Here is a 7562-nt window from a genome sequence, read left to right as displayed (position 1 = left end):
AAATCCTAAAATTGAAAAAAAAAAAACATCTAGCCATATCCATAAACTATTATCATCACCAAGAGATGTTTATTAGGGCAATCAAAAGATTTATTATTTAAAAAAAACCAATGTGGCCTTCCATTCCTCTTTCTTTTGATTCCCCTCTTTGACTTTTCATGTATCTCTCCTGCCTTCCTCCCCCAGAGTGGAGGAGTTAGACTTGCCTCGTGGGATGAGAGGAGTTTTGGCTTTGTGTCTGCTGGCAGCAAGAGGGCTGAGGGTGAGGTGTGGAAGGGACGGGGAGGAGATGGGCAGCATTGTTGAGAGATTGGTAACACTGAGCAAATAAATACGTTGAGAATGATGACAGCAAGATTTCTCCATTAAAGAAGGTATTTATAAAAATAGGAATGAGGAGTGGAGCCAAGATGGCCGAATAGGAACAGCTCCGGTCTCCAGCTCCCAGCCCGAGCGACACAGAAGACTGGTGATTTCTGCATTTCTGCTTGAGGTACCGGTTTCATCTCACTAGGGAGTGCCAAACAGTGCAGGACAGTCGGTGAAGCGCACCGTGCGCAAGCCGAAGCAGGGCGAGGCACTGCCTCACTCGGGAAGCGCAAGGGGTCAGGGAGTTCCCTTTCCTAGTCAAAGAAAGGGGTAACAGACGGCACCTGGATAATCGTGTCAGTCCCACCCTCATACTGCGCTTTCCCAACGGGCCTGGAAAACGGCACACTAGGAGATTGTGTCCCGCACCTGGCTTGGAGGGTCCTGTGCCCATAGAGTCTCGCTGATTGCTAGCACAGCAGTCTGAGATCAAGCTGCAAGGCGGCAGCAAGACTGGGGGAGGGGCGCCCGCCATTGCCCAGGCTTGCTTAGGTAAACAGGGCAGCCAGGAAGCTCGAACTGGGTGGAGCCCACCACAGCTCAAGGAGGCCTGTCTGCCTCTGTAGGCTCCACCTCTGGGGGCAGGGCACAGACAAACAAAAAGTCAGCAGGAAATTCCAGAGACTTAAATGTCCCTGTCGGACTGACAGCTTTGAAGAGAGTAGTGGTTCTCCCAGCACGCAGCTGGAGATCTGAGAACGGACAGACTGCCTCCTAAAGTGGGTCCCTCACCCCTGAGCAGCCTAACTGGGAGGCACCCCCTCAGTAGGGACAGACTGACACCTCACTCGGCCGGGTACTCCTCTGAGACAAAACTTCCAGAGGAACTATCAGACAGCTGAATTTGTGGTCTCACGAAAATCTGCTGTTCTGCAGCCACCGCTGCTGACACCCAGCCAAACAGGGTCTGGAGTGGACCTCTAGTAAACTCCAACAGACCTGCAGCTGAGGGTCCTGTCTGGTAGAAGGAAAACTAACAAACAGAAAGGACATCCACACCAAAAACCCATCTGTACATCACCATCATCAAAGACCAAAAGTAGATAAAACCGCAAAGATGGGGAAAAAACAGAGCAGAAAAACTGGAAACTCTAAAAAGCAGAGCACCTCTCCTCCTCCAAAGGAACGCAGTTCCTCACCAGCAATGGAACAAAGCTGGATGGAGGATGACTTTGACGAGTTGAGAGAAGAAGGCGTCAGACGGTCAAACTACTATGAGCTACGGGAGGAAATTCAAAACAATAGCAAAGAAGTTAAAAACTTTGAAAAAAAATTAGAAGAATGGATAACTAGAATAACCAATGGAGAGAAGGGCTTAAAGGAGATGATGGAGCTGAAAGCCAAGTTTCGAGAACTACATGAAGATTGCAGAAGCCTCAGTAGCAGATGCGATCAACTGGAAGAAAGGGTATCGCCGATGGAAGATGAAATGCATGAAATGAAGTGAGAAGGGAAGTCTAGAGAAAAAAGAATAAAAAGAAATGAACAAAGCCTCCAAGAAATTTGGGACTACGTGAAACGACCAAACCTACGTCTGATTGGTGTACCTGAAAATGATGGGGAGAATGGAACCAAGTTGGAAAATAATATCTCTGCAAGATATTATCCAGGAGAACTTCCCCAATCTAGCAAAGCAGGCCAACATTCAGATTCAGGAAATACAGAGAACGCCACAAAGATACTCCTCGAGAAGAGCAACTCCAAGACACATAATTGTCAGATTCACCAAAGTTGAAATGAAGGAAAAAATGTTAAGGGCAGCCAGAGAGAAAGGTCGGGTTACCCACAAAGGGAAGCCCATCAGACTAACAGCTGATCTCTCGGCAGAAACTCTACAAGCCAGAAGAGAGTGGGGGCCGATATTCAACATTCTTAAAGAAAAGAATTTTCAACCCAGAATTTCCTATCCAGCCAAACTAAGCTTCATAAGTGAAGGAGAAATAAAATACTTTACAGACAAGCAAACGCTGAGTGATTTTGTCACCACCAGGCCTGCCCTAAAAGAGCTCCTGAAGGAAGCACTAAACATGGAAAGGAACAACCGGTACCAGCCACTGCAAAAACATGCCAAATTGTAAAGACCATCGAGGCTAGGAGGAAACTGCATCAACTAATGAGCAAAATAACCAACTAACATCATAATGACAGGATCAGATTCACACATAACAATATTAACGTTAAATGTAAATGGGCAAAATGCTCCAATTAAAAGACACAGACTGGCAAACTGGATAAGGAGTCAGGACCCATCAGTGTGCGGTATTCAGGAAACCCATCTCACGTGCAGAGACACACATAGACTCAAAATAAAGGGATGGAGGAAGATCTATCAAGCAAATGGAAAACAAAAAAAGGCAGGGGTTGCAATCCTAGTCTCTGATAAAATAGACTTTAAACCAACAAAGATCAAAAGAGACAAAGAAGGCCATTACATAATGGTAAAGGGATCAATTCAACAAGAAGAGCTAACTATCCTAAATATATATGCACCCAACACAGGAGCACCCAGATTCATAAAGCAAGTCCTGAGTGACCTACAAAGGGACTTAAACTCCCACACAATAATAATGGGAGATTTTAACACCCCACTGTCAACATTAGACAGATCATCGAGACAGAAAGTTAACAAGGATATCCAGGAATTGAACTCAGCTGTAAACAAAGTGGACCTAATAGACATCTACAGAACTCTCCACCCCAAATCAACAGAATATACATTTTTTTCAGCACCACACCACACCTATTCCAAAATTGACCACATAGTTGGAAGTAAAGCTCTCCTCAGCAAATGTAAAAGAACAGAAATTATAACAAACTGTCTCTCAGACCACAGTGCAATCAAACTAGAACTCAGGATTAAAAAACTCACTCAAAACTGCTCAACTACATGGAAACTGAACAACCTGCTCCTGAATGACTATTGGGTACATAATGAAATGAAGGCAGAAATAAAGATGTTCTTTGAAACCAACAAGAACAGAGACACAACATACCAGAATCTCTGGGACACATTCAAAGCAGTGTGTAGAGGGAAATTTATAGCACTAAATGCCCACAAGAGAAAGCAGGAAAGATCCAAAATTGACACCCTAACATCACAATTAAAAGAACTAGAAAAGCAAGAGCAAACACATTCAAAAGCTAGCAGAAGGTTAGAAATAACTAAAATCAGAGCAGAACTGAAGGAAATAGAGACACAAAAAAACCCTTCAAAAAACTAATGAATCCAGGAGCTGGTTTTTTGAGAAGATCAACAAAATTGATAGACTGCTAGCAAGACAAAGAAGAAAAGAGAGAAGAATCAAATAGATGCAATAAAAAATGAAAAAGGGGATATCACCACCGATCCCACAGAAATACAATCTACCATCAGAGAATACTACAAACACCTCTATGCAAATAAACTAGAAAATCTAGAAGAGATGGATAAATTCCTCGACAAATACACCCTCCCAAGACTAAATCAGGAAGAAGTCGAATCTCTGAATAGACCAATAACAGGTTCTGAAATTGTGGCAATAATCAATAGCTTACCAACCAAAAAGAGTCCAGGACCTGATGGATTCACAGCTGAATTCTACCAGAGGTACAAGGAGGAACTGGTACCATTCCTTCTGAAACTATTCCAATCAGTAGAAAAAGAGGGAATCCTCCCTAACACATTTTATGAAGCCAGCATGGTCCTGATACCAAAGCCAGGCAGAGACACAACCAAAAAAGAGAATTTCAGACCAATATCCTTGATGAACATTGATGCAAAAATCCTCAATAAAATACTGGCAAACCGAATCCAGCAGCACATCAAAAAGCTTATCCACCATGATCAAGTGGGCTTCATCCCTGGGATGCAAGGCTGGTTCAACATACGCAAATCAATAAATGTAATCCAGCATATAAACAGAACCAAAGACAAAAACCACATGATTATCTCAATAGATGCAGAAAAGGCCTTTGATAAAATTCAACAACCCTTCATGCTAAAAACTCTCAATAAGTTAGGTATTGATGGGACGTATCTCAAAATAATAAGAGCTATATATGACAAACCCACAGCCAATATCATGCTGAATGTGCAAAAACTGGAAGCATTCCCTCTGAAACCTGGCACAAGACAGGGATGCCCTCTCTCACCGCTCCTATTCAACACAGTGCTGGAAGTTCTGGCCAGAGCAATCAGGCAGGAGAAGGAAATAAAGGGTATTCAATTAGGAAAAGAGGAAGTCAAACTGTCCCTGTTTGCAGATGACATGATTGTATATCTAGAAAATCCCATTGTCTCAGCCCCAAATCTCCTTAAGCTGATTAGCAACTTCAGCAAAGTCTCAGGATACAAAATCAGTGTACAAAAATCACAAGCATTCTTGTACACCAATCACAGACAAACAGCCAAATCATGCGTGAACTCCCATTCACAATTGCTTCAAAGAATAAAATACCTAGGAATCCAACTTACAAGGGATGTGAAGGACCTCTTCAAGGAGAACTACAAACCACTGCTCAATGAAATAAAAGAGGATACAAACAAATGGAAGAACATTCCATGCTCATGGGTTGGAAGAATCAATATCGTGAAAATGGCCATACTGCCCAAAGTAATTTATAGATTCAATGCCATCCCCATCAAGCTACCAATGACTTTCTTCACAGAATTGGAAAAAACTACTTTAAAGTTCATATGGAACCAAAAAAGAGCCCACATCGCCAAGTCAATCCTAAGCCAAAAGAACAAAGCTGGAGGCATCATGCTACCTGACTTCAAACTATACTACAAGGCTACAGTAACCAAAACAGCATGGTACTGGTACCACAACAGAGATATAGATCAATGGAACAGAACAGAGCCCTCAGAAATGATGCCGCATATCTACAACTATCTGATCTTTGACAAACCTGACAAAAACAAGAAATGGGGAAAGGATTCCCTATTTAATAAATGGTGCTGGGAAAACTGGCTAGCCATATGTAGAAAGCTGAAACTGGATCCCTTCCTTACACCTTATACAAAAATTAATTCAAAATGGATTAAAGGCTTAAATGTTAGACCTAAAACCATTAAAATCCTACAAGAAAACCTAGGCAATACCATTCAGGACATAGGCGTGGGCAAGGACTTCATATCTAAAACACCAAAAGCAATGGCAACAAAAGCCAAAATTGACAAATGGGATCTAATTAAACTAAAGAGCTTCTGCACAGCAAAAGAAACTACCATCAGAGTGAACAGGCAACCTATAGAATGGGAGAAAATTTTTGCAACCTACTCATCTGACAAAGGGCTAATATCCAGAATCTACAATGAACTCAAACAAATTTACAAGAAAAAAACAAACAACCCCATCAAAAGGTGGGCAAAGGACATGAACAGACACTTCTCAAAAGAAGACATTTATGCAGCCAAAAAACACATGAAGAAATGCTCATCATCACTAGCCATCAAAGAAATGCAAATCAAAACCACAGTGAGATACCCTCTCACACCAGTTAGAATGGCCATCATTAAAAAAACAGGAAACAACAGGTGCTGGAGAGGATGTGGAGAAATAGGAACACTTTTACACTGTTGGTGGGACTGTAAACTAGTTCAACCATTGTGGAAGTCAGTGTGGCGATTCCTCATGGATCTAGAACTAGAAATACCATTTGACCCAGCCATCCCATTACTGGGTATATACCCAAAGGACTATAAATCATGCTGCTATAAAGACACATGCACACGTATGTTTATTGCGGCACTATTCACAATAGCAGAGTTGGAACCAACCCAAATGTCCAACAACGATGGACTGGATTAAGAAAAGGTGGCACATATACACCATGGAATACTATGCAGCCATAAAAAATGATGAGTTCGTGTCCTTTGTAGGGACATGGATGAAACTGGAAAACATCATTCTCAGTAAACTATCGCAAGGACAAAAAACCAAACACCACATGTTCTCACTCATAGGTGGGAATTGAACAATGAGAACTCATGGACACAGGAAGGGGAACATCACATTCCAGGGACTGTTGTGGGGTGGGGGGAGGGGGGAGGGACAGCATTAGGAGATATACCTAATGCTAAATGATGAGTTAATGGGTGCAGGAAATCAACATGGCACATGGATACATATGTAACAAACCTGCACATTGTGCACCTGTACCCTAAAACCTAAAGTATAATAAAAAAAAATAAAAAATAAAAAAATAAAAAAAATAGGAATGAGGAGAGCTAGAAAACCTGGAGTGTGGCATTAGAATAGAACTCATATCTTTTAAATATATAGGAACAAATAGAGAAATTGTTGTGTGTGCACATATGCATATATTTTGTGTTCATTCTACTGAGAGGACCTAAACACAATGACACCTCAGAAATAGTAAGCAGACCAACTGCCAAGTTATTAGTTCCTAAATACTATCCACAAAAAAGGGGACCAGGGATGATTCCTAGTCAGAGATTGGGAGAAATAGAAGATGAGCCTGGATCATCTCATGTACCTAACAGTAAGAAAATACTCTGGCTGGTCTAAGTGGCTCATACCTGTAATTCTAGCATATTAGAAGGTCGAGGTGGGTGGGTTGCTTGAGCCCAGGAGTTTGAGACTAGCCTGGGCAACATGGCACAACTGTCTCTACAAAAAATACAAAAATTAGCCAGGCATGGTGGCATGCACCTGTAGTCTGAGGTACTCAGGAGGCAGAGACGTGGGAGGATCACTTGAGCCTGGCAGATTGAAGGTGCATTGAGCTGTGATCATGCCACTATACTCTAGCCTGGAAGACAGAGTGAGACCCCATCTCAGGAAAAAAGAAAAGAAAAAAGATGTCATTCAGCAGGTTAATGGATAAACTGTGGAACATCCAGAAAACTTTAACATTCTTCAAAGAAATAGAAAACACAATCCTAAAATTTATATGGGAACCACAAAAGACCTAGAATAGAGCTATCCTGAGCAAAAGGAATCAAACTGGAAGAATCATATTACCTGACTTCCAATTATTCAACAGAGCTACAGGAACCAAAACAGCATGATACTGGCATAAAAACAGACACATAGGAACAGAATAGACAACCCAGAAACAAATTCATACATCTACGGTGAATTCACTTTTGACAAAGGAATGAAGAACATACATTGGGGAAAAGATAATGTCTTTAATAAATGGTGCTGGGAAAACTGGATATCCATATGCAGAATGAAGCTAGACCC

This window comes from Nomascus leucogenys, chromosome 18, assembly GCF_006542625.1.
Source record: "Nomascus leucogenys isolate Asia chromosome 18, Asia_NLE_v1, whole genome shotgun sequence".
NCBI lineage: Eukaryota > Metazoa > Chordata > Mammalia > Primates > Hylobatidae > Nomascus > Nomascus leucogenys.
Note: the sequence above shows the minus strand (reverse complement) of the source record.